The sequence below is a fragment of the Emydura macquarii genome, unplaced genomic scaffold (genome assembly GCF_026122565.2).
Source record: "Emydura macquarii macquarii isolate MOO-44397 ecotype Brisbane River unplaced genomic scaffold, CSIRO-AGI_Emac_v2 contig_967, whole genome shotgun sequence".
NCBI classification, from domain to species: domain Eukaryota; kingdom Metazoa; phylum Chordata; order Testudines; family Chelidae; genus Emydura; species Emydura macquarii.
Window position 1 is genome coordinate 1,538,026 of NW_027131104.1, and position 23,968 is coordinate 1,561,993.

The 23,968-nt window shown below is 42.1% G+C and overlaps 1 long non-coding RNA gene across 1 annotated transcript in view; it reads left to right on the plus strand.

Annotated features, from left to right (window-relative positions):
• LOC137150072 (uncharacterized) overlaps positions 1–23,968 on the plus strand; it is a 79,182-nt gene that overhangs the window by 43,741 nt on the left and 11,473 nt on the right. The gene's annotated exons all lie outside the window — the stretch shown is intronic.

The following is a 23,968-nucleotide window of genomic DNA, read 5'->3' on the forward strand; positions in this document are numbered from 1 at the left end:
AGGTTTGCTGGATCAGGACCCTGGTTTGTAAAGATCACAAAAGCCTCATTTTAAAAAAATTGCTAATATTTTCCAAAATAGTTCCCGGTTTCTTTCTTTGTCCATTAAGCATAGGAACCAGAGATGGACAGTACCCATTAACTCATCAAGTCCATCCCCCTGCCAATGCAGGATTGGTCCCAACAGAATTTTCTCCAGTGCTTTGTCCAGACTATTTTTAAATGACTCATATGATAAGGCTTCAGCTACATCCCGTGGGAGGCTATTCCATCTTTTAATAGCTCTCGCCATTCGTATGGTACACAGTAGCTTCCTTACCATACAGGAAAGGTGATAAAGTTATGGCAGAGCAGGGTCTGGGTATTCATTGCAATGCATTAGCTTTATGTTATTGTCAGTATCTGCATGGTTCTGATGTGTACGCTGTAACTCTTTATTGAAATGGGAATAGGAATTCTCGGTAGTTAGAGTCTTCTGGTATCCAGGCCTATTGCTTGCTATATTTATGATTTACATCTGTTCTAATTTGCACTGTCTTCTCAGGCAAATGTTGCACTGTGTCTGCTACATGGTGCAAAGCAAGTGTGTTGCAGACATGCTGCATGGTTTCACACTATATTAACTCCATCTTATCTGTTCTTTGCCTTGCCTAAACCTCTTCACCACTGAAAATTAGATATGGTAAAACATAGGATTTGCCATATTGGACAGACCATTGACCCAGCAAGTCCATTGCCTCTGGCAATGTTCAATACCAGATGCTCCAAAGGAAGATGAAATATCCATAATGCACTCAGTCACCTGCATAATCATGTACCTCGTTACAGGTGCCTGGAGCTGGGGAAGAGAACTTTTTAGGTATCTCAATAAAATAAATAACATTGACACAGCAGTATAAATGTGCACAGCACTCTACAGATGTAAAAAACAATGTCTCTGCCTTTAAATAGCTTGGGCCGGATTTCAGTGGGACAGTGTGGGAGTTAGGATAGGTGCAAGGATAAGTTTGCAGATCCAGTCCTAAATTAACAATTGCCCAGTGTACATCAGCTTTGGCCCTGAGCCATAAGATCTGGTTACGCTTATTTTCGTTTGAAGAGCTATACATGTGATTTGGTCATGAGTAAATCCGACTAATGGCATTCACTTCTGTTTTTCTGGTAGCGGAGAGTTCCAGTTTATCTTAGGTTTTTACATGGCTCCCCTTCCCATAGAATCTGAACACCTCAGTGTGATAAGGAAGTATGGTCCCCATTGTACAGATGAGGAATTGAGGCACAGAGAGACTAAATGACTTGCTGATGGTCATACAGAAAAATCTGTGGCAGATCAGGGACTTGAACCCAGTCTCCCAAGCCCCAGGCTTGTGCTTTTAGTATTGAGCCATCCTTTTTTACAAGCTCATTTTTCACCCTTCGAAGCATTTGTTTTCTTTTAGTTCCAAATGTACCTCCCATTAATTGTGAAGGGATCCTGTTATATCATGGAACAGGGTAAACAAGATCATACTAGAGGTTTAAAAATGCCCTTTGGGTGCTGAAATGTTGCTTAGCATAAGTAGATTTTCACTGAATTTGTTGGGAGCAATAGGAAATCAGTTTGGTTCATTTGAGGTCTGTTTAATTCAGCAGAGCAAAATTCTGCTACCTTAAGGCAAGTCATTTTTTGGCCACACAAGTAAAATAGCATTAATTTTATCTTCCCAGAGTCTATTAGAAGATGATCTCCTTCCTACACATAACTTTTGAAACATCCTGTAGAATATATATTTTATCCCTGCTGTAGAATTCTATGGAGCAGTTACAAAAATATTTTGACACAAACTATCTCCTTTTCAATTAGCATCTAAAGGTTTTTGATCAATTTCTATAGAACCCTATGTCTCAAATCATGGCAACTGCACCTGTATTCCCCTCCATGGCCCAGCAATGGGCATCTACTTCAGGCTTCTGGTCTGCTTTCTCTTGCCCCCAGGCTGCAAGCTGCTGCATTTCCAAACACAGCTGGTCTCTCTTCAGCTGTCTCCTCTCTTGATCTACCTGTAGATGAGACCATGATCCCAATGAACATGGTTGCTGCCTTGGTTAGCTTCTCTCCAGTCTCTCGTCAGGGAGTTGGCTCCAGGATTTCCCCCACCCGCTAGACCCTCTGCCAGTGGGATGGATGTTCCTCGTCAACCTGGACCATCATTTTTCTTCTGGTCATCAGAATACAGCAAATCGACTAGCCGCACTCTTGTCCGCTCCTCAGAATCTGCTGCCTTACTCTACATAGCTTGACCAGCTGACCTTTCTTCAGCTGTTCACAGTTCATTTCCCCATCCCTCTCTTTGCTATTCCCTTCCCAAAATGATTGAGATTTTTCTGTTCTTTTCCCATCTAGGCTACTTGCTTTCAATGCGGTTGGCATTTACGGCAATTCACCCTGTCATAGATCCCACACATGCTGCCGCCTTGTCTGATTGTATTCCTGTGGGACCCTATTGAGTTAGTGCCTATTAGGTTTTATAAGACTTTTTCCATAAGAGTTGGCAAAGGACAGCCATGAAAATATTCTCCCTGTGTTGGTAAATTTTAATGACAATTTTGCACGGTTGACGTCATTCCTGTTTTGGATGTCTCCGAGTTGCATTTCCTTCACCCTGTTCTTTTTAAGGGCTCAATCCTGCAAGCTGTTGAGCAGTCTGTCCCCTATCCAACAAAGCATGAAGGCACCTCAAATAGTCCCACTGAAATTAGCAGAGAGAGATTTTCAAAGGCACAAATGCCAGTTAGGTCCCCAACTCCCATTGATTTTCAATGGGAGTTGGTCCCTAACTGCCCATTGCACCTTGAAAAATCTTTCCTTAAATCATAGAATCATAGAATCATAGAATATTAGAGTTGGAAGGGACCTCAGGAGGTCATCTAGTCCAACCCCCTGCTCAAAGCAGGACTAACCTCTGCTATATCATCCCAACCAGGGCTTTGTCAAGCCGCAGCTTAAAAACCTCTAAGGATGGAGATTCCACCACCTCCCTAGGTAACCCATTCTAGTGCTTCACCACCCTCCTAGTAAAAAACTTTTTCCTAATGTCCAACCTAGACCTCCCTCCCTGCAACTTGAGACCGTTGCTCCTTGTTCTGTCATCTGCCACCACCGAGAACAGCCTAAGCCCCATCCTCCCTAGAACCCCCTTTCAGGTAGTTAAAGGCCGCTATCAAATCCCCCTCACTCTTCTCTTTTGCAGACTAAACAAGCCCAGTTCCCTCAGCCTCTCCTCATAAGTCCTGTGCTCCAGCCCCCTAATCATTTTTGTTGCCCTCCGCTGGACTCTCTCCAACTTGTCCACATCCTTTTTGTATTGGGGGGCCCAAAACTGGACACAATATTCTAAATGCGGCCTCACCAATGCCGAATAGAGGGGAATAATCACTTCCCGTGACCTGCTAGCAATGCCCCTCCTAATGCAGCCCAATATGCCATTAGCCTTCTTGACAACCAGGGCACACTGCTGACTCATATCCAGCTTTTTATCCACCGTTACCCCCAGGTCCTTTTCTGCAGAGCTGCTGCCCAGCTCGTCGGTCCCCAGTCTATAGCTGTGCATGGGATTCTTTCTTCCTAAGTGGAGGACTCTGCACTTTTCTTTGTTGAACCTCATTAGATTTCTTTTGGCCCAATCCTCCAGTTTGTTTAGGTCACTCTGTATCCTATCCCTACCTTGCAGGGTATCTACCACTCCCCCCAGCTTAGTGTCGTCCGCAAACTTGCTGAGGGTGCAATCTACCCCATCCTCCAGATCATTAATAAAGATGTTGAACAAAACCGGCCCCAGGACCGGCCCCTGGGGAACTCCGCTTGTGACCGGTTGCCAGCTAGACATGGAGCCATTGATCACTACTCGTTGAGCCCTATGCTCTAGCCAGTTCACTATCCATTTTATAGTCCATTCATCCAACCCATACTTCTTTAACTTGCTGATAAGAATACTGTGAGAAACCGTATCAAAAGCTTTGCTAAAGTCAAGGTATATCACATCCACCGCCTTCCCCACATCCACAGAGCCAGTCACCTCATCATAGAAAGCAATCAGGTTGGTCAGGCATGACTTTCCCTTGGTGAATCCGTGTTGACTGTTCCTGATCACCTTCCTCTCTTCCAAGTGCCTTAAAATGGATTCCTTAAGGACCTGCTCCATGATCTTTCCAGGGATTGAGGTGAGGCTGACCGGTCTGTAGTTCCCCGGATCCTCTTTCCTCCCTTTTTTGAAGATGGGCACTATATTTGCTTTTTTCCAGTCCTCAGGGACCTCCCCCTGTTGCCACGAGCTTTCAAAGATAATAGCCAATGGCTCTGAAATCACCTCAGCCAACTCCCTCAGCACCCTCGGGTGCATTGCATCCGGCCCCATGGACTTGTGAATGTCCAATCCTTCTAAATAGTCTTGAACCTGTTCCTTCAGCACTGCGGGATGTTTGCCTCCTTCCCATTCTGTGCCACCCAGTACAGCAGTCTGGGAGCTGATCTTGTCTGTGAAGACAGAGGCAAAAAAGGCATTGAGTACCTCAGCTTTCTCCACATCCTCCGTCACTAGGTCGCCTCCCTCTTTCTTTAAGGGGCCTACACTTTCCCGAATCTTCCTCTTGTTGTATAGAACCTATAGAACCTATTAGAGATTTTGCTTTTTATTTTAAAATTATCTTATTGAGTTCTACTGTAGGTACACAATTCCTCATTACTACAGTATGGAACAAAATTCCTATGGAAAAGAAATTATTTTCTATTGGTTCCTATATGAATGAAAATAAAATTGAAAAAAAGCTGTTTTACTTGCCCACTTAAGTGATGCTGTTGAAGTATGGTTGTTTTAAGTGCTTAAAGATAAGCACATGCTTAAATGTTTTTCTGGATTGGGGCGACAATATTCAGCATGTTGCAAGATAGAGCCATTAGTAGGTGACAACCAGGTTTCAAGAAGATGTTGACTGCTTTGGATGGTTGTCTTGGCTCAGACTGCCTTCCTTCTATGTGTTAATCATACATAACGAGATATATTTGCAGTGTGAATATGTTTACATTTACAAGAAAATAATATTATAACATCTTTATGCAGGTGATCATTTCCAGTAATGAATTATAATGGGAAGGAAAGCTAAACTAAACACAGCCACATGCTGATATGGATATCCAAGTGGAAAGTTACTATGAAGTACGGTATATTTTAATAGTATTTTCCCCCTCTTTATGCAATGGTCTCTCTCTTTAAAAAAATGCAGCATTTTAGAGAAGCGGAAAGAACATCCCTCCAAGAGCTTTGATCTGTATCTTTGAAACAAAATCTATTAATAGCCTGTTTGGTTTGGCAGTATCTTCACTTCTGGGCAAAATGCGTGCGGTTGAGGAGACAGCATGTGATGGTATGACTGACACACAACTTTTTGTGTCGGGGATGCAAGTCAGACGAGTTATTCATGCTAGCTTGTTATTTGGCCAACCTAAATGGCAATTTGATATTCTGCCCCTGCCCTTACAATGTGAAGAGTGTGATTCAGGAACAATGGAAATACGGTTTGACAATGGAAATACTTCCTATCCTTGCATGACTGGTGAGTTAGATCCTTACTGACAATGTGATATTAATATGCTCAGGCTCGTAATTTAGGACTTGGAGGCAGTATTGTCTAGTAGATATGGCACTGGACTGGGCATCAGGAGACTTGTTCTTCCATTGAAAAGTTTTCAGCTTTCTGTGCCTCTGTTTCTCCTCTTGCCATTTGTCAGTTCAGACTATAAGTTCTTCACTGTCTCTTTTTATGTGTCTATGTACCTCTAATCTTGATTGGAGCTCCTAGGTGTTACCATAATACAAACACTATTTGTACTAATATAAATAGTAATAATTCAGTCAAGTGAGGCACGAATTACTTTCAGTTTCCATAGTCAGATGGTACTCATCATCTCTCCAGACTGAGTCTCAAGTTATGAATACACTGTTGCCTATCTTAGCATAGAATGGGTTACTATAAAACACTGCCAGGTTACTGAATTACTTGCAAACAGTTAGAATCTGGTTGTACAAACCTTATTCACGTGAGCAATCCTTACTTGCACAAGAAGTCAATGGGACTATTCTTGTGAATAGGGTTTACTCATGTAAGGAAGGATTATAGGATTGGGGTCAGGAATGGTATCCTGCCACTATGGAAAAAATCCAATGGAATTTAATAGTATGCGACAAATGGTCTATAGTTTTGTTTTATGGTTTTTTTGGGTCATCCGATTGAATTTAATTGAAAATTGTATCCATGCCAGAGAATTCTATAGGAGTGTTTCCACCCCTAGCCCAAATAACACCCTATAGAAATAAATGAATTCTGTGTTAAATACCATAGGTTTATACAATAATTTCTGTAGATCCGTATTGATTCCATCTCTGTTAAATTCTACAGGACTTTCCAAGAGTGTGTGAATGCCTATATTTGCAGTAGCAGCAGCAACCGCAGCAGCAGAAAAAAAAACAAACTAAAACAGGCATGGATCATCTAAAAACTACAGGATTTCTACATACTTTGGTACTGTGGGCCAGATCCTTAGTTGGTGTAAATTGGAGTGGCTCCATTGAGGCCAAAGGCGCTAATCTGACTTATACCAGCTGAGAATCTGGTCCATAGGTCACAAATATATTTTAAACAAGAAAATCCTAAAACAGAGCGCTATGTTGCCTTCGTCAATTCAAACGGGTTTTGTCACTTTTTGTTGTTGTTGCTGCCTGTTTTCTAAACAAGCTCAGTATGCAACAGCATAGGTGTCTTAAGTCTTTGTCTGTGTGTGTACTATAGCTGCTAGCCATCTCAGCACGTATACAGCAGTCTTGTTTTAATGTTTAATCGCTAATTGGTGTGATGATCAAGGGACAGGCGAGGGAGCACTTTGACATCTGATCTCTTGAACTGATTACATGCGCTTTGCACTACATGTTGTTTATCACGGTCAGGCTAATTTCCTTCGCCGAGCGCTGATTTCTTTTTGTGGAGAAATCTCACACTGAGGCTGGCAGGGGGAGAGTTTCATTTTTTTTTTTTTTTTTGGAAAGGATTCCAATATGCACTGGGCTCCTTTTATTGAACAGACTCACCAATAAATGGGGTTCAAGTTCTGCTGGATGATTGGAATTGAGCATTCTCCCATGCTCGCTCTCAACTCTCATTCTCTGTTTATTCTTTGTCTCTTTATTCATTCCTTTTCTCTCCATGTTTCTTCCCTTCCCATACCTCTCTCTTTCTCTGTTCCCCTCTCCTTTAAATTTACCTTTCCTTTCTTGTATGTTCTTTTTACTTTTGTGTTTGAAATCCTGCCTTTCAAGGGCTCCTTTTAATCTTGCCCAAAACAACAACAACAACAACAACAGATACAACCCAAACTGCCAATCCTGGTAGGGGAAGAGGGTTTCTCTTCCTTTTTGTATTATTATTATTATTTGTTAAGGGAGGTGGTAAAAAAAAATGGAGAGCGAATTTGACATTATTGTATAATTTAAAATTGCACAGCCTACAGCCCACAAAACAGAGCATGTAATTACACACTTACTAGAGGTAACAGCAGTGCTGATAATTATTCTTTACACAGGAGGATCTTGCTGATATCCCAGAGTCGGAAAGTGGGAACTACAATATCTTTTAATACCATCCTTAGAGACCGTTATAAGCAGAGGAGAAGTATGAGGAGGCACACAGGGTCCAGAGCAATATCTTCATCGCGCCAGAATGTCAAGGGCTTTAGCACAGCAGAAATCAATAGTTTCAAGTACATTTTTTTTAAGGTACAATATTTTTTTTATGACCCTACCCAGAGAAAGTACAGAAAAGCCAGAGGTATGGCACTGGTATGAAACAAACATTTTGAATGGAAGCCTTGTCGGGTTAGAAGAGCAGCAAGCTAGATTTTTTTTATGAGAGACAAGTTCAGCATTAACCGTCTCTGGGCTGTAATCCTGGAATTTCTTTGGCGTTCAGTTCCTAAATTATTTTTCTTCCCTTTCTATTGCCCTTTCCCAGCTTTTCCATCCGCACCTTGTTTCAAATGTTGTCTTATGGACTTTAAAGTCACATCACTATGATTATGTAGTCTGACCTCCTGCATGACACAGGACACAGAATTTCACCCAGTGATTGCTGCATTGAAGCCAATAACTTGTGGTTGAGCTAGTGTATATCTTTTAGAAAAGGACTTCCATCTTAGTTTAAAGACTTCAAGTGAAGGAGAATTTACCCTAGCCCTTGGTAATCTGTTCCAATGGATGATTTACCCGGGGGTATTTTATATGGGCTAGATTTTGCTACCCTTACTTGCATTGTGTAGGGCCTTACTCTGCAAATAGTTCCATTGCTTTCATGAAGTATGGTAGCACTCAGTGTGAGTAAGGGCAGCAGAATCTGCCCCCTCTATGTGGAGTACTTTTTAAATGACCATTTAGCCAAGGCATGCAAAAAATCAAAGTAACGGGGCCTTGTCTTTCTCCCACTGTTCTGGCCAGCTCACATGCCTCAGGCAGTGCAAAGTTACGACTGACTGTACAGCTCAGAATTCCTTGAGGGGAGGGGAGTTTTCAGTTTGTGTAGTCGGCTCCTAAGCCAGACGTGTCTCTCATGCTGGTATGAGGGATGGGAGGGCACATTCTGGAAGCAGGAGGGTATGGGAGACAGTGTTCCTTCCTATTCTCAACTGTCTCATAGTCTCATAGAGCCCATTGCTGCCAGCAGGTGTAAGTTAGAGCAGTGTAAAGGCTGCTGTAACTGAAGCTGTTGAGCCAAGGCTAGTATGGATACACCAGGAGAATCAGGGAGGCATAACTTGCTCCCTGATGGTCTTAACTCTCCTGCCTGAGCAGATCACTGCATTAGAAAGAATCTGGGTCACGTTTCCAAAGTGCTTAGGAAATCAAAGCAAATAATGTGTCGATGGGGGTTGAGGAAGAATCAAGGGACGTAAAGTTAATTAAAAAAATGTGTACTTAATATCCCTCATATCCACCGTAGAGTGGCACCGTGATCTCAGAAGTTGGCTTTAATGCTATCTAAAATCATTTAAACTTCTCCTTTGACACAGGCTGCATGCTAATAGCACAAACATGGTTTGAATGCAGGTGAGCGCTTGTCCTTTTGGAAGGAAGCCTTTGTTATAAAACCCCCCCTACATCTTTATACAGGGGAGCTGGAATTAAGGCAGCTATGTATGCTGTGTAGTCATATTCATTTAAGATCTGAGCTAAGGCTGGGTGTTGCTCAGGGATGCTGGATGGGCAGTGTGAGGGGATGGGAAGGATCACAGTAATTTCTTCAGGTTTCAGGCACTGAGGCTCAGGATAGCTGAGTTCAATTCCCAGCTCTGCCACAGATTTGCTGCTTGATCTTGTGTATGTTACCAAACTTCTGTGCCTCAGTTCCCCAGCATTAGGCTCCAAGTAATTTCTTCAGGGTTGGTATTTTTTGCAGGGGGAGAGGGTGGAGAGGAAAGAGAATACACTGTATAGAAAGTGCCTTGAATCACATCTGCATTGGTAAAGGATTTTTACATTTTGTTTTACGGTCAGCATTCACAGAAATTAAACTACTGATATTTGGAGCTACTGAGTGTCTTAGCAAATCCTCCAAGTTAGGAAGTCAGATCTCCTGGAGATCAGGACAATAAGTGCCTGATTTTCAGCTATACCGAGACCCCTTTGAACGGCTCTGGCAGTGGAAAGGAACCTCGCCATGCGTGGAAAGTCATCCGTTTATCCTGCCAAAGTACTGTAAAGAGGCCTCGGCATAACTGAGAATCAGGTCCCTAATGTCTTAAAAAATAAGACTCTTCTTGAGATTTGTTAATGGTGACGGATCAGAAATGAATCTGAGCTTCATAAGCAAAAATGGATTTGATGGTGATCAAAAGTGTTTAAGGGCTTGATCCAAAGCCTTTTGAAATCACTTGAACTTCTGATCATTCCCTACAATCCTTTATGGCAGGGTTTGCAGTATTGTTCATGGATCAAAGGAAGGATGACTTTGTGTTTAAAACATTGTACTTTAGAGTTCAGTTCTCAGCTCTGCCACAGATTAGCTGAGTGACCTTGAACAGGCCATTTAACTTCTCTGTGCTTCCGTTCCCCACTTGCAAAACTGAATAACAACACTTCTTTCTCCCATCCTGTCATTCTTGTCTTTTTAAAATGTAAGCTCTTTGGGGCAGGAACTCCTTATTAATATGTGATTGTGCAATGCCAACCATAATGAGGGCCTGAGCTGGCTTGTGGTTTCTAGGTGATGCTGTAATACAAATAATAATAATGGATCATCTCATTTTTCATAAAGCTCCTGGAAGGACACCAGATAAATCTCTATGCCTGTACTTATTAGACAGCAGGCAAAATAGCCTCATCAGGGAAATGAATAATACATCCTTGCAAAGACCAAGAATCTTCTATACACTTTTTAGATCAATGCAAGTGCCTCGTTCCCGGTAATATTAGTGTTTGTTTAAAGAGGAAGTTCTTAGTCACCTGCAACTTTCGGTTGTTTTGTGTTTGATTTGCCCTAGTTGGATGGCAAAGGCGTGCACAGCCTGCCTCGTGGAATGTGTACATCTAGGAGATCATACTGATTGCTGTTACTTAGAGAGGGGCCTAGGAAGGGTGGCTTTGGTTTTGCAAAATCAAACCAAGGAAGTTTTAGGTTCCATTATTATTGATATCGGAATCTCCAAAATCAAGCCTAGATCCTGCATGATCCCTCCCCACTCATTGTCTTCAGTGAGTCCTTCACATTGGGAGTCAGATAACCTGTTCTGGTTTTGGCCCATCTCCTGGCTATTTATTTATTTCAAATTCCCTGACCATCCTTGTCTCTTTTTTAAACCCATCTGTAGATCCTTGGCTAAATCTTGTCCTCTTGTCTTACACTTCTGCTGAATGCAATGGCATTGTAGCTGTGTTGGTCCTAGGATATTAGCTAGACAAGGTGGGTGAGATAATACTTTTATTGGACCAACTTCTGTTGGTGAGAGAGACAAGCTTTCATAGAGACATGAAGGTTAGGGAGGGAAGGGACCTCAGGAGGTCACCTAATCCAACCCCCTGCTCAAAGCAGGACCATCCCTCACACAGAGCTCTTCGTCAAGTCTACAGTAAATTTGCCAGAGTAAGGCCAGACTAACATTAATATATGCATCTCTCTGTTGTGACAGCCAATCTGATAGCTACCTTTGCTTTACTCAGATGTGTTCTATCTTGGCATTTTGTGATTCACGTTATGTTGCTAATTATTATTATTGTTTCACACTTAATAACATTTTGGTAACTAAATTGCTCTGGGGTTGAAAGCATGTTTATTACATTTTAGCCTTGAGCAAATTTTTGCATCCAAGCTCTAACCTCCACTCCCAAATATGAATATATATTGGAAATGCTGATGGATCCTGTCCGGAATTGGTGCAAAGCAACACAACTGTGATAAAGTAATGTAAAACATGGACTGTGTTACGTGTCAGGATTGGGGATTTTTTTTTCTCCCCTTCCTTTCTTTTGTGTAAATCTGTTTTCACCACAGGAGCACATGCTGTCTCTTCTGGCTACAACACTACTTACTAATTCATCGATTCATCTTTAATGAGGCCCCCTGCCAATGTTTAAATAGCATTCAGAACAAAGAAAAAGGCAACATTTCCAAAACAGCTGCTTCTCTCCGATCCTGATATATCAGCCTTTCGGAATATCAAGAAATAGAGTTTTTCTTCCCTTAAAATTTGTAATTTATAATTTAGGTGCAGCTTTTATAATTAATTGTTTGCAGGAGGGGGGAATAGAAGGAGATAGGAATGAAAAGAAAAAAAGAGTAAAGTTTTTCCCTCAGGCTGTTATGATACATGAAACCAACATGGGTTCTGTGGATTGCACTCGCACTGCAGATATAACAGTGGGAGAATTTTCTTTTACAGCCAGAATTGTTTGTTGGATGTTGCAAGTTGGTGCAAGGACATGACGGAGGAAGTTTCTCTGCCTCAGTGGTGCATAGACAGCCTCAGGATTCAGTTGGTTAACAAACCCCTAAACTATCTGGGTAGATTTCCGTAGGCTGCTCTTAAGAAGAATATGTGGAGTCCATTACCTTAGTGACTGTTGTTATTTATTAGTATTCCAGTCCTATCTAGAAGCCCCAACTGAGATCAGGGCACTGCTGTACTAGCTATTGTACATACGTATAGTAAGAGAGAGGGCGGGGAAAAGAATTTAGAGTCCTTAAGGGTATGCAGCTGTGAGTCAGCTGCCTGCCCCCGCCCCCCGGGGGGCTCAAGCTTGTTCTGGACATCACAGGCTCTGGCAGAGACTTGGGCTAGCCACCTGATCTCCAGGCTAGGGGCTCAGGTGGGATTGAGCCTGGGTGGCTCGACTTAGCCCTTCAGTACGTCTACACTGCACGCTAAGCCCAGGTCTGCGACTTTACACTGCAAAACGACAGGGCTTGGACCAGCGTGGCAGGGGGACTTGAGCTCTGACCCTTAGCAGGGACCAAGACCCAGGTTCTGAGTGCTTGCTGACTTGCATCAGACTGATTTGCATGTGGATGGAAGAAGGGCTTGGGCTCCACCCTGAGTCAGAACTCAGGCTTAGTGTGTAACTTAGGCCCTTGGGATTCCAAGTCCTGTTGAGTTTCAATGATACTGAGGCACCCAAGTCACTTATGCTCTCTGAAAATTTCACTCGCACTGAGCAAACAATTTAAATAGAGAAGGAAGACAAACAGTGGGAGAAAGGAAAGGTTACAGATGGGGAACGGAGGTATAAAGAGATGAAGTGACTGGTCCATGGTTGTACATGGAGGCTGAGCTAAGAATTGAACCCCGCTCTCTTGAGGCCTAAGTCACTATCTTAGCCTCAAGACCACCTTTCCTGTCTGGTAGGATCACAGTTAAGCAACTTTATACCGCTGGTGAGAGGCTCCTGCTCGACACGCCCAGAGACTGAAACTCTCGGTTTGTTTGACAGAAAAAGTACAGATAGCAACAGTGCAGTTCCTCACACTGCTCCGCCTCCTTCCAGCCCCTTCCTTGTCTCTGTTCAGTCCTTTGGCTCTCTGAAGGAATTGCCATCGCGGGTATCAAATGTGCTTTGTGGTTTTTGTGTGTCCTGTAGGATTTGGACTTGAAACCCATCAGGTGAGTTCACAAAAGTCCTTGAACAGTCATCGTATGGTAAAAGCTTTTGCCTATCACCCAAGTGATCTGGATTCAATTCAGTGACCTACAGCGAGGTAAAAGGGTCCATATCCCATTCCTACAGTCTTGGAGCCACTCACTGCCCTCCAAACTGCTTATTTCCCTCTGGTTTAATAATAAAGGAGAGGTTCTGGGCTTCCCTTTCACGGGTCACAGTACAGAGACTAAGCAAACCAAATGTTATCTGAATGCAGTTTTTCCTCTGACCAGTCACAGCTATGCATGTATATTGAGAAAGGAATAAACACTTATGTTGCTAGTCCCAAAACGAGTTGTGGCAGCCGTCAGCTCCCCTCTAGTGGGTCCCACGCTTCTGCTGTCTCTAGTGGGCCAGGGCGTGTCCAGTTACCCCAGCTTCCCTAAGGAGGGGGTTAGGGACCCAGGCCCACCCACTCCTCCAGGTCCCAGCCCAGGGGCCCTATGAGAGGCAGCTATGTGCTGCTGACACCATTTTCCCCAGCTGCACTGTCCTCCCCTGGGCTGATTTTTCCCCTCCTTCTGGCTCCTTGAGCCAGATACCTTCAATTGTCCACAGGCCTCTGTACTCTGTTCTGCTCCTCCACTTTAAATCTCCACAGCACAGCACAGCACAGCACAGCACAGCACAGCACAGCACAGCACAGCACAGCACAGCACAGCACAGCACAGCACAGCACAGCACAGCACAGCACAGCACAGCACAGCACAGCACAGCACAGCACAGCACAGCACAGCACAGCACAGCACAGCACAGCACAGCACCCCCTCCTGCTTGTGCCCTGACTGTTTGGGGGCGGAGGGCTTTTATGAAGCTCCTGGCTGGTCCTTCATTGGCCCCAGCTGCCCCTAATTGCCCCCTAATGGCACTTAGTTAATCCACAGGGAAGAGAGCCCTGAGCATTCTTGGGCTCACATACCTCCCTAGGTTGTAAATAGGGAGCTCTCTCCTACTGTCCTCTGCCCTCGCTATCTCACAGAGTGTATTTCAATGCAGAGAAGGAGCCAGGAGAACATAGGTGCAGTGGAATGTAAGATTAAGAGGCACTCAGAGCAATGATGTTAATGAGTTCAATGATCTGCTCATTTTGCAATCCACCCCTGAGGAGCTGTGTTCCAGAGTTGCCTTAATCTTGTGCCCCCAGATTCAAGTTTCTTTGCAGCAAAACTCCCTCAGCAAGTCACAACCCAGAACCGCTAACTTTGCGTGGTGATAGTAATAGTAAGAAACATTTATAGGGTTTATCATCCGTAGGGGTGTATCAGTGATGTGGTCTACTATACTCAGCAGTTCTTTCTACACCTACCTAATCCAGTTCAGGATCTAAGACAACCCTGTGTGGTTGTAACCCACCTGCCCCCTCTGGGCTTGATCCAGTGTGTGTTACCAACCCGCCGAGAAGAAAGCCTGGATCTTTAGCCCAAGCTGTAGAGACTCGCGTTCTACTCCAGTTCAGTCCCTAGTGTCAACCAAGATGGCTGCCATCACGTGATGACCACAAGAAGCACAGGCCATGTCAATGAATCTGAGACTTACAGTAAACCGCATAGCCACATCTGGGTCCAGTAGCCTCAGCAGAGAATACCCTTCTCTATTCATTACATCAGAGTCCTGTCTCTTCTCAACCATGACAGGCACAGGACACGTGCGTGAATCTCCCTGTTGTCAAACCAGTTTATTTTACTTGTACATACAGATACAGTGGTGAATATTTTAATACCCACATGCCCTCAGAACTGTGAGACAAACACTGTCAAAGGAGCTCCACACAGAAGAGAGGGAAGGCTTTGACAGAGGAGAGGATGTACGTTTATATAACGTAGAATCTAATTTGGATTCTAAAGGCTTTTTACATTAAATAACAGCACGACTCCTGCGCCGCCCCCCTCCTACCCTCCCCATGCACCTGAAAACAACAACAAACAAAACAAAACAAAATAAAGGAGGCTGGAGATGTTTCCGGGGAAAAGATTCACGATTCTGTTTCCATGGAAGCGACAGCACATCCCAAGTGGCTGGAAGAACCGACAGAGCGCAGCTATGAAAGTTAAAGTGCCATCTTCCTCTTTCCTCCAAAGAGCACAGCAGGGGATGGGGGTGGGAAGAAGTGCTTTTAAAAGGAAAAAAGGGAAATTAAAAGGAAGGATGGTCTAGTGGTTAAAGCACTGGACTGGTAATCTGGGTTCCATTCTTGGCTCGGCCACAGTCTTCCTGTGTCACCATGGGGCAAGTCATGTAAGACCTGATCACATTCTTGTTGCTATCAGTGGGCATCTTTCCACTGACTTCAGGGGACATTGGATTGGGGGCTTTATCACTCGGTGTCTCTGTGTAATAACTATAAAATATCTCCTTCACTGGGCCTTTCTTCTAGTTGTTTAGATTATGAGCTCTTCAAGGCAGAGGGTGTCTTTCTTTGTGCATATAATAGAGCCTCTATGTCCTACCGTAATGCAGATAATAAACAATCCAAAAATCACAAAACTCTGCATATACAAGGTGATTTAATTGCCTAGATGTGTCACTCCCAGACAAAATTACATCTGGGGAATTGAGCTGTAGTTTCAGCCCGCCTCGGCAGCCTTTCAGGCAGTGCCGTAATCTTTGGGTAGTACCAAATAGGTGTATGAATGGTGGCATGCCCACTGGGCAAACTGTAGAATATCAGCCTTTGTCTTCTTATTGTCATGGAGAGAAAAAAATGTCCACAGTTTTTTTCCTCGGTCATTTAGCCCAGAGCTGCCATGAAATTTTATATTCCTTAAATTTTTTTGGCAGACTCAGAAGATGTTTCAAAACTTGTAGAACTCGGGGCTTTGCCTGAAAGTCAGTGGGACTATGTTACTGTGAAAATAGGATTTAGGAGCCTGAGTCTTTCAGGTTTTTTTGAAAATGTTACCTTAAATCTCACAATATCATCCCTGAACCATCAAAATGCATAGTGACCTGTGGAACAAAATCTGTCATCTTGATGGAAGGAATTCCTGATACACCTGCAGACTCTGCTTTAGTAAACTGAAGAGATTCAGCTATTTTCTATCTTTTTATATTGGAAAGCAAAATGTGCAATAGGTTGTGGTAAAATATTTGAAATCAGGGCGCTTTTGCATCTTGTGAATTTGAAGTTGATCCTGTGGCTGAGATTTTTTCGCACATGTTGATATGTGCAAATTTTCAAGCAAAGCAATTAGTCTGCGGAACTCATTGCCGCTAGGTATTGTTGAGACCAAGAACTTTGCAGGATTCAAAAAGGATGGGGCATAATGAGAACATTCAGAATTAGAATAGGCAAAATATGAAAAGAAACCCCTTAAGTTTGGAAGGGTTATAAAATCACATGCTTCTCAATATAAACCAAACACAAACTAATCGGGACTATGCCAAAACTTTGCATGTGGGCAGGTTATTCCATAATGTCCCATATAATGATTTATTGTACATTACTGTGCTCAAAATGTACGAGTTAGGGCTGGTCAGAAAATGCCAATTGTGTTTTGCTGGACATTTTGGGGGTGAAAAATCTTTTTGTTTGCAATTTTCTATGAATCTTTTCAACTTTAGAAAACTGAAACTCACAATATTTCCATTGGAAAAAAAGTCAGAATTTGCTGTGAAAAGTCATTTAAAATTTTTTGGGACAAAGTTTTTGACCAGTTTGTCTCTTTACAGAGCAAACATAAGGACATGGGACCTGATCCAAAACCAATTGGAAGGGATGGTGAGATTCCCATTGACTTCAGTGGGCTTTGGGTCAGGAACATGCATGGTTCCCTGCCTCTTTGATTTAAGACATAACCTGATGAGTAAGGATGACAAACAATGGGGAAAGGGTCACAGGAAGGATAAAGGTTACTGTAATAAACCCACCTGGTAACTTAGTTATGGTATAGGCACATTCTGATGATCTTCATCTTGACATTTCTCCCTGAAGCAGCTAGTACCGATCACTGTCAGAGGTGGGATACCGGACTGATGAATAGACCAGTGGTCTGGCATGTTTCAAGTTTTCATTGTGAAAACTGAGAAAAATTAAATGAATAATTTGTTGCTCATTGAAAAAATACAATAATTTCTTCGTGTTATTTTAATGCTTTATGTTGTCTTTATTAATATACATGAACTGAAAAATATAATTCAAATTATACTGATGCTTATCCCTATTAACGCTAACCCGAACACAAGCAAGTGTTGTAAATCTTACTCATAACAGTTTCCACACATCTGACCTTTCAGTTCTACCTTTTTTTTAACTTGCAAAGAAGCAAGAGGGTCAGAAAATCTTGCTGGTGTGAAAACGTAACATGTTAGGAGCACAAAAAGAAGCTAAAGCAAAATTCCATCTGATATCAGATTTTTTTTAAAATCAGTTTTGCCAAGCCTTCATTTGATTGCAGTTTCAACTTGAAACCTTAACTCCCCTCGTACATACCCCTGATAAGCTTTTAACCATTGGAACAAACTACCAAAGGAAGTAGCAGATTCTTCATCTCTCAGCTGGGTGCCTGGACTCCATCGAGATAGGATGCTTTTTGTAAGATATGCTTTAGCCAAACACAAATTACTGGGCTCAATGTAGGGGAAAGTGGGTGAAATTCTCTGGCCTGTGTTATGCAGAAGGGCAAACTAGAGGATGTAATGGTTCCTTCTGGCTGAAAATCTATGAAAGGACCAATCCTTTAAGTAGCTCCATGTGGGACAGACCTTTGCCCACATAGGCCCATTGAAATCAGTGGGGTTGTGCAGGGGTCCGGATGCAAGGAACTCCTGGCAGTATCAAGACCTAAAGCATTCCTTAAGCAATGCTCATGCTCGCAACTCGTTACTTTTTAACTAGCAGAGCTGTTGTGCTGTGGTCGCCTTTGAGAGAGCTTTAACTACTGCCATGCAGACATAATCAGGGTGCAAAGAATGAGCTGGTCATATGCAACAGGCAGGGCAAACAGGCATGGTGGGGGGAAAAAATTAAAATTTGCTTCTGGCAATTCATTATACTATGTAAGAGTTTTCTTTTTCCCTCAAGCGCTACAGAGAGCTCCAGTGTTTCCTTCTGAACGTGGGAGGAGAATGTCCAATTGGGCTAATTTTTTTATACATACTGTACGAGCATTCAGCTGTCTGCTTTGCACAAGGAAAAGACATGTTATTGCTTCTTAGAAGAAATGTTTTTAATTGCATACTATTGATTCCCCCCCACCCCTTGCTGGAGCACATGTTCTGTTGCTGGCGGATATAGTTAAATATAGGGCTGGCCTATGTGCATAGACTAGTACCGAAGTAACAAAATAAGTGAATTAAAACCCATTTGCTTATTTTGGTGCAAGATATGGGTAGATCAGCCCACATAGAACTTAGTTTTTCTTTTGCTGGATTTTATGAAATATACACAGTTGGACTGTTTATCTTTCTTTCAGTGAACTTTGTGAAATATACACAGTGTAGCCTTTCTGTTTGTCCCTCTCTTTCAATGAATTCAATTAAATATATACAATGTAGTTTTTCTCATTTCTCTCTCTCTCTCTCTCTCTCTCTCTCTCTCTCTCTCTCTCTCTCACTCACACACACACACACACACAAAACAGTGTGTTACTACAGTAATATTGGCACCCTCTATAGCACAGTCATCAGTACATATAAAATGATATCATGTCTGTATTTGTGGCTGCTGTAATTTACCTGTAAAATTCCCCCTCCTCCTTCAATACTAGAGTGGCTTTTAAAGCTTTGTGTGTGTGTGTGTGTGTGTTTGGAGGAGAGTTAATAGTCACATATATTTTACTTTGTTTCCCGTTGCAAAATAAAACAAGCTGTAGAACCCCCTGCTCCCCCTCACACCCCCCTGGGGAAAGAAAGTAATTTTGTAAATGGCTGGATATAAACAGGTTAAGGCAGAACCATGGAATATAACCCTTCCTTTACCATTACCTTTATGTGTTATGATAATATGCAGTTCAGAGCTGGTAAAAGACATATGCATGCATGTTGATAAAGGGCCAGGGAGTTCTAAAATTGTTTTCACATTTATATGTAAAGCAATTACTGATTTTTCTCTGCCTCATAAGCTGAGAAATGGAGCAGACATACAGGAAGTCTTACTTTTTATTTCTCTCAAGTAGACTTGTAAAGCATGCAGCTCTGGTATACAGTGCAACAAGAGTCAAATGAAAACTGCCTTTTTTTATTGCATTACTTGTAGCCCCTTAATTCAGGCAAATATGTTCATAGCAGGGAGGGGGCGAGTGAAAGAATAGCAGGTTTCAAAAAGCTATTCATTTGATACAGGTTTGCCTTCCTGGCGATCAACAGATTGTTCCAGTGTATATGTGTTTTTCCATATCACCACCATTCCACACTGTCACATTTAAGGCCTTGAGAAATGAAACTATAAAATCAAATTATTTTCATTTTTCAATTACCACTTGGGAAACTGTTTAATAAAACAAGCTTCAAGGTAGATGAGATTGGACTAACTTCTGTTGGTGAAAAAAAGAAGCTTTCGTGCTACAAAGCACTCTTCCTCAGGTCTGGGAAAGGTACTCAGAGTGTCACAGCGAAATACAGAGGTCAAATGGATAGTTTAGCATAAGTAGTTAGTGCATATTCTATGGGACCATTCAAGGTGAAGGGGCCCGTTATCATTCCTGTTGTCATAGGACAAAACGGTGGGTTAGTGGATTACAGATTGTTGTAATAAGCCATAAATCCAGTGTCTTTATTAAGACCATGATTTTTAGTGTCTAGCAAAGTTATGAATTTAAGCTCCCTGTCTTGTCTTTTGAAACATCAAACAAAATGTCATTTTGAGCCTGCTTGTTCTTTTATGGAGTGTAACTAATTCATTTTCAGAGTTTGTCTGTATCTCATTTTACTGTGCTCATTTTACAAAGGTGCTAAGCCCTTTCAATCAGGACAGAATTGAAACAGATTTGTTCATGCATCCTTAATTTCAGAGTTGGTTGAATCCATGTTCGTTAAGATGGGGCAGTCTAGTGAGGGTGAAAAGAAGGGCTGGTCTTGTGTTTAATGAACTGGACTGGAAGATTTGTGTTCAGTTTCTGGCTCTGACACAGATTGCCTGTGTGAGTTTCGGCGAGTAGTTTAATCTCTCTCTGCCTTTGTTCCCCATCAGTAACACAGGGGTAGTAATACTACTTTTCTCTCACTCTTTGTCTAGTGTGTTTAGACTGTAATCTCTTTGGAGCAGGGACTTTTTTTTTGACATTTCAAATACCTAGCACAGTGGGGTGCCAGTCTTGGGATTTGATTGAAAGGCTGGATCCCTTCAACTGAGTATGCCTTGTCCCCAGCTTTCACATGCTTCATCCTTGCCTTTGTGATCTCCAGAGCAGGGGAGGTGTCTTATTTATGCTTGTAAAGTGCTGAGTCTTCCATTGTGCACAGGGGTCTGCCTGTATGGAGCTTGTTGCAGGATGAAAGCCTAAGTCATCTATCTACTTATCCCAGAAGCTAGATGCACTTTACCCTAAAGCATTTTAATAAAACCCTCTAGCTCTATGGTGCATCAATAAAAGACATTAAAATATTATAGTGAGGCAAATGTGTTGATAAACTACCATTTCTTTTTCCTTACCTTCTGTATGCTGGTAATGCTGGCTCAGTCTCCATATATGTTTAGATATTATGTATTGTGCATAGTTCCACTACTACAAAAGTGTATAATCTAAGTGATTAGGGGTTTTTTAGCTGACAGTAGCTTTCTTTAGCATGGGGATATATGGTAGAGCCAAACAGAGAGAATACATTGGCGGAGAGAATTACAGCTGTTTGTAGTATTCCTACTGGCCTAGCAATTATCTCATGGTTGGCCCAAGCAACCAAAAAAGCTCAAGGCTGTAGAAACAAAGGAAGATTGTTGTTAATAATAATTTATGGTGAAAAATTATTTACATAGCAACATTTTACCCAGCACTTTGCAATCATAAATAACACTCATCCCTTCCCCTGGAGTGCTTACAGTTTAATGATGCTTAGTTTTTAGATAGCACTTTTCATCCACAGATCTCAGAGCGCTTTATAAAGGAAGGTAAGTATCGTGATCCCCATTTTACAGATGAAAGGCTCAGGGAGATGAAGTGAATTATTTAAGATCACACAGCAAGTCAGTGGCAGAGCCAGAACCCAGGCCTCATGATTCTCTCGAGTTGCCCTACACGCTGAACAATGCTGCCTCCTTTTATTAAGAAGGAAGACAAGACATAGGGCAGCCATTAAAGGAAGAAGGGAAAAGGCTAGATTATTGGTGAGGAGAGAAAAGGAAGGAAGAAATCCTGAAAGAAGTAGGTGTTAAGAAAGGGTTTAGGACAATTCAGAGGTGGAGAAAAGAGCAGCCTTGTTGGACAGGAAGTTGGAGGATGAGATCGTGCAGGGCCTTGACTGAGACATTTGAGCAGTTTGAATCTAATATGGTAAGGGAAAGGGAGCAGACTTGAACTGGATTGAATGGCAGGGGATGAAGGTGACTTAAGCAGGTGTGTTTTGGCTAGAATGGAACCAGCTGTTTTCTAAAGGAGAAAAATTATTTTAAGGCCAGCTTTTCAAAAGCTCAGATCCCACTTAGGTCCCTAAATAAAGGGGTGGGATTTCTGAATGAACTTAATGAGACAAAGGCTCCTTAGTCAGAGCTGCTGGGTGCAGAGCCCTCTTGAAAATACCGGCCACTTCATTTAAGTGCCTACATGAGAACTGGTCTTAAAATTCTATTCCATTCTGCTCTCTTCAGCTTCTTATAGTATATCCATCACCATGGCATCTGAGCATCTGACTTGACATCAGGCACCTCACAGAGGCTATCTCCCACAGCTTTAAACGTTATCATTGATCCTAGTACCTTTTGTTTTTGTTTTGCTTTCTCTGTCATTGGAAAAGCCTGCGCTGGCAAAGGAGTAAGGGAATCTGAGCTGAAGAACTAGAAAGCACACAGATAAGTAGGACAAGGCTCTGAAACTTCTGAGAAGAGCTCTGTGAATCAAGACTTTGTTCATCCCTTTCAATCATCCCTAAAACAATCTCCATAATGTAGGCCCGTGTTTAACATAATTTGTGCTTTATTTGTGTTTCCAGTCTTTCAATTCTGGGTGGAGGGAAAGCGTGGCGTTGTCTTTAGAAAGATGATATTCAATATCTGTGATGGAGGAAAGACTGATCTAAGTCAATTTTGCAAATAGACTTACTATTATTATTATTATTACTATTTTATTTAACATGTGTTTTGCATTAGCTCCTATAAGTCACAGGCATAGATCAGAGCCATATTGTGCTAGGTGCTGTACAAACACAGCAAAAAGGTGCAAAAGAGCTTACAATCCAAGTATAAGAGGAGACAACAGATGGATACAGACAGATGGGAGTACAACAATTCAATATTTTCTAAATAGACAAAAAAATACATGGGTTGGGAGGAAAGGATGTAACACACAAGCAGAGAGAACAATATGATGGCGGCAAATATCAAGTTAGTTCCATGATTATTTTTTAGTCAATCTCCAAAGTTAGCTAGGGGCTTTGGAAAATGTAATCCCTTGTATTTCTTTGTTTGTAAATCACCTGACATGCTATCATTTCTACAGATAATTTGGTCTCCAGGTATTTATAATGTGCCCACCCAGATGACAACACGTCTTAGTCTCCGAATTACCAAAACTGAATAAAAATGTCACACTCAGTATAGAAGAATGTTTGATTTTATTCCAGACATAAAGTAACAAATTACCTTTATTGGCAGCATCACTAGAAATAGGCCTCAGTCGCTTTTCCATGTCACTTTTAAGTGCCTTGTTGATATTTGTATGGATTTTTATTATATAGCTTGTTATGCAGCTTAGAGCAACCACGCCATGTTCTGGGGGAGCAGCAGGCAGAGGGGATGAGGTATAATAAGAATTGTTACACTCGTGGTTTTAATATCTTTTACTTCAAAGCAAGGAGTTGATTTGATCTTTCATCATCTCAGCTGTTGTTTACCAGCTTCCTACAGATGCTGTTTGAACTAACAAACCCCACATTTCCTGGTTTGAGTGAGTAATTCCCTTGGCACTTGCAATCCGTTCACTTGGAGGCTTAGTAGTCCTGATTGAATGATGCCACTAACAAGAAGGAGATAAACCATTTAAACGTGCAGTATCACCTTTCAATCAAATAATAACGGGATAAATTAGCTTGGCTTAGCTTCTCAGCCCTACTGTTTGTTTACTGCTCACAGGGGAGACAGCCAACAAGAACTAAGCTGGATTTTGGGTCAGTTTGCTCCAAGTCTCCGTTGTGTTTCTGACACACGGACTTCTCTTTGGCGCTGGTTTGTGAATAGTGTTTTGTTTACTAGCAGAGTCTTTTAAATCAGATGAACTCCAAAAATTACAGAGGAGGAAAGAGCTGCGAGGTCACCTATTCTGAATAGAACAGAACAAATTCTTATTCTGTGCCCATCACTGAAGTGTGGAGTGCTTTAAGTGAAGTTACTCGCAACAATCACATGTGTTTCATTCTTTCTTTCTCTCCCCAAGCCCTTCACCAGGGAGAAGATAGAATGTGATTTGCCCAGTCTCATGAAGGCAAGCCAGTGGTGAACCTGTGGGAATAAAACTCAGATCTCCAGAGTTCAAGTCCAGTTCCCTATCCAGTGGACCCTGTTGGCTCTTTTTCCTTTTTCTTTTTTTTAACCCATGATTCTTTTTTTGTGGCTGTTTATTAGCAAAGGCAGTTTAAAGAAATACACCTCGAACCTGGAATAGAAGGCGGTGAGGTTTG